This window comes from Chaetura pelagica, unplaced genomic scaffold, assembly GCF_000747805.2.
Source record: "Chaetura pelagica isolate M959 unplaced genomic scaffold, ChaPel_1.0 scaffold625, whole genome shotgun sequence".
Taxonomy (NCBI): Eukaryota; Metazoa; Chordata; class Aves; order Apodiformes; family Apodidae; genus Chaetura; species Chaetura pelagica.
Genome location: NW_009953499.1, coordinates 1,245,404 through 1,250,177, shown reverse-complemented (window position 1 = coordinate 1,250,177; position 4,774 = coordinate 1,245,404).

Genomic DNA, 4,774 nt, shown 5'->3' with positions numbered 1-4,774 from the left:
AGGGAAAGATATTGTCTGTCAGACACAATTTCAAAATCAAAGCAAATTACTTTTGCCACATATACCATCACTGAACAGCTCCATCCCAGTATTTTCCTCTTCTAAGTCCTCTGACACAAAATATACACTCAGTTATGCAAAATAACAGAAAATCTTGCTATTCAAAAAACACTTTAAGACCTCCTGGTAGCACAAGGTAATCTCTCTTCATAAGGTAAGCTGAACTCACTACATTAGAAGTCAAGGAGTATGATAATAGGAAGTATATATTAAGCTGCCAAAAAAAGTACCTTTCCAAATATTAGTTTTCACGATTTAACAACATGTAAAGACTAAATTAACATTTTGTGAACAAAAAACCCTAACCTTTCACAAATTAGTGAACTGTTTTCAAAGAGCATTCAAACTTCAGAAAGGGACAGGTAACAAAGACTTTTTAAAAACAAGTGACAGATTTATAAAGCTAATTATCACAAGATGAAAGACATTGAAAAATGAAAGGAAGAGACACAACACAGTTAGGCTTTCAAGCATTTACTCCTTGTGTAACATATTGCACACAGAAATCTGTTCCACATTTATTCATAACAGCTGTAGACTGAAACGTCTCATGCTCCTCAAATAAGTTATTCCAAGTTTAACCTACACTTTTACTTTAAATTGTCCTGAAATGTTGAGAGACAACCTAATGACAAGGACTAGCAGCACAGAAGTGCACGTTTAAGCAGCACTCTGATGTTCACAGGAAGATGAGGCTGCCACACACTGCAGCTGATCACTATCAGGGTAAGTCAGAAACTCCACAAACTTCCTGACAATCAAAAGCATTAAACTCACATAACAGCTCTGACTTACAATAGGAGTGTGAAGAACTGATTAGAACAACTCTGGAGTCAAAGCAAATGTGTATTTCTAACCTTGGTCCACACACATTTAAAAACACTGGAGCTGAACTGAGGAACAAAGAAGTATTGTTGTAATCTAGAAAAAATGTTAAGAACTGCCAGGATTATTTGGAAAAAGGAAAAGAAAAAGGAATTAAAAGGACTAAGCCCTACCAATAACAGGTTTTTAAGCAATTAAGAGTTTATTAGACAAAGCTCACTAAAATAATAACCTTTAGAACAACTGAATAGGAGCAAAAATTAAACATTTCATATTCCCTCATGAAAGCCTGACCACTCACTGTTACAATGGGGGACAAGATGTGAAGGTCTATGTGTCCATCCCCTCTGGCCCATCCTCATCAAAGTACCTGAAGATCTCTTGACTACCTTTCCTGTAGATCCTGCTACCGACTCTCACAACTCCAGAGCCCTTGCATTTGTACTTTCTTTTCCTCCTGTGACCAGTAAGCCCCTCCTGTCTTTGCTTCTCCAGCTGTCCTTGATGGAGATCCATCAACATAAATACATACAACTTCACACTGGATAAATGTGCTCCAGGCCAACATGACATTGTTTCACAAGGAAGCAGGAAGACAGCTTCATCTCTGCGTTTATTTTAGCAAAATAAAGCAGCTTTTAATCCAACAGTAGAGAAGCAGTTTCTGAGAGCACAACACAATAATTTTCCCATGTACACAGAGCTCCCAACAACAGCCCCAAGGTGAATGCGGCCAAACATATTTCTTGATGAGCCTCTGGTGTTTACATTCAGAGGTAACTTTCAACAGTTAAAGCCTCAGAGGAATGAAACAAGTAATGTATTATTATGAAAACCCACACAACTCTCTCTGAGGAACGGCTCATTTTGGTGCTATGCTTGGAAAACAGCACTTCTAGGGGTTAATTAGCTCAGCAACAGTGCCAGACGGAAGCAACTATTTGCTTCTGGAGCTGTGAGGAGCAGCAGGAGGACACCACCAAGAAGGTGCAATGCTCCATCATGCAGCACAGATGTCCCCTGTGCAGGCTTGAGTTCTCTCCCCTCTGTTAACAGGAGACATTTGCGTTTCATTTTGTTGACAACATAGTCATACTTCAGTAGGAAGGATGAAGCATACAAGCACAACTGCTAAAACAGAGCTGTGCCACTGACAAGCAGCTTATGATTCACTCTGAATCTAGGCAACCTTATCATTCTCTAACAACAATTCTGGTAAAATAAGCTTGCCAATCACAGAACACTAACTAGTACACTTTGCAACCTTAACGAGTGAGTCAAAGTTTTACTTTATTCTTTTGGGGAAAAAAAAATTCTCCAACAATCCTTTTTATTTAAGTGTTGGGAGTTAACACCAGAAAAACTAAGTAGCTCTTTAAAATGAGATCAGAAACACTCCTGAAAGAATGCAATAGCTCACTAGAAGAAAGTTGAAAGTCAGAACGAGTTCTTACTTGAACATGAAAATGTGGTCACCTTGAGATAAAGGAAATTTAATTTTGAACAGGGGTTTATCATTTTGCATAACCTGGTTTCTAATTCTAGATTAATGATACAGACTGAACCTCCAAGGGACACTCATGCTCTCCATGCACAATGTCAATTATACTGCTGCTGAGAAAAAAGGTAACTGAGGAAAAGTTTGGAATATGATCACCTCACGTACATCAGCTCACCCTCAATGTTTTTAAGGCTCCTGAGTTGCCCATAACAGCTAATATTACAGCTTTGGTTGTAAATATTATTAGTATCTGCCTCTATCAACAAATATTTGAACCAGATATTTAAGCCTGAAATAAAATGTGGCACATTTCTGCAGAAGTTCAGTGTAGTTAAACTGTCTATCTTGGAATAAACTTTAGAGCACTTTCTACATCTAGAATCAAGAAGTCTTCTTCTGCCAGGACCAACAATCCTGATTCTGCCCCAAACCACCACAAGACTGAAGCACAGCAAGTTTCCCTGTCAGGAACTGCTTGCATTTCAACTTTTAGCTGTGACACCAGTTACAAACTGCATGATAATTCTGAAGATGCAGTGTGGTGGGACAGAACATGAAAACAAAAAACTAGGCAATGCATGAAGTGGCTGGAAATGTTACAACACTTGCCTACTTCTAGGCATTAAAGAAATCTTGAACTATTTTCTTAATTTTTAAATTATAAAAAATGCATCTTGAAATACAGACCAACTGAAGGAGCTGCTCCAGGTTTGCCTGCTCTGCAAACCTGCTTGAGTCTCAAGAGCATCCAATATGGAACTGAGGTTCAATCCACAGGCAAGCATTGGAGATTGTCTCAGAAGACTTTGGATTTTACAAATAAATTTGAAAAATTAAATCACCAAAATGTTTCTATAGAATGTTGTGTCACTATTATACATTTTGTTTACATAAAAGAATATTTTAATTATCGTAGCTGGCTTTGATTCAATAAACAACATGTAACCCTACATAAAGAAATATGTCTTTTCAGTAGGAAAAGACAGAGAATGATCAAACACTAATATGTGAAAGATATCACACCTTTTTCTCTAAGTACAGAAACAATCAAGTTAAGTATTAGTAAAACTGACACAGGAATACAGTGCCTGTCCTTCATGTTCCAACTCTGGGTGATTACAGATTAAAAGAAGAACAACAAAGGACAACTCCCATTCTATGTAAACAATCAAATAAGTACTGCAAAGGAAAGATGGGACTACAGAAAAAAAAATTCTCCTACCTTGATATCTTTAGACAAGTTAAATCTCTAGTAAAAAGTGTCTTCCTCCATTCACTGAAAATCCTGAAAGACAAAAAAAAAAAAAGATAATTTAGTGGCATTGTGTTGACACACAACTGTGTCCCATGTTGCTTTAGCTGCACACACAGAACTGTAATTATCTCATCCCAGGAATAAACCCACCACTTTTCCAGAGTTTTACTGTAGGAGTTAAATCTCTGATAATCAATACTAATTTTGGATTTCAGTCACTCGACTTCCTTCTCACTACTTTTCTAATGGGAGAAGAAAAGCAGACAACACTCTCCCTTGGTACCCACCACACTGTATGCTATTTAAAAAGCAGTATGTTACTTCCCAATATTTTCCTTCAACCTAGCAAGCTTTCCTGCTATAAAACCATGCAACCTTCCCATGAGTTTGTTTTTTTTTTAACTCAATCCTTACATAAACACAACTCCCATGCAGGGTTCCACACTAAATCAGGAGTTCAGTTCCTGGCCCTGTGCTCTGTCATCACATACTTGTAACAAGTTCATCAACCAAGAGCAACAAGAAACGCATCTTGCTACTTATTGGAAAATAAAATCAGAGCACCTATTTTAGTACCACTTGTGCTGAAAATATTGTTACAGGCTCTATCAAGCTATTTTTTTAGAAATCTCATTTGAGAAACAGCAAGTAGAAGGAAATACAGACACATCTCATTTGTCATCAAACAAAACAACAACAAAAATCAAAGTAAATGGAGACCACCTTCAATTTGCAAGTTTAAAGCAAAGCAGAATAATATTCAAGCACTTTGTAGGGCTTTTTTTTTATTCTACTGCAAGAGGATACTGAAAAATAATTGACAGCTTAACTTGTAATTCACACTGCTCTCCAGAATCTTAACAGAAACTTCTCAGATGGTCTTATATGAATAATTCTACATATGGAACTGTAAGACCCAAACACATTCTGACCAAAGAAGATTGGTATTAAGCATTACTTCACAAAAACAAAACAACCTTATATTCCTTAAATCCTAAAGAAACAAAAGAAAAAAGGATCTTAAAACATCTATTGGCATTTTCCACAATCCTTTTCAACTGGTCAAAAACTAGGTCCTTGCAAACATCTCCAGTAGGTGTTGAGTAAAGAGAATTTTTTTCTTTCAAAAGCAG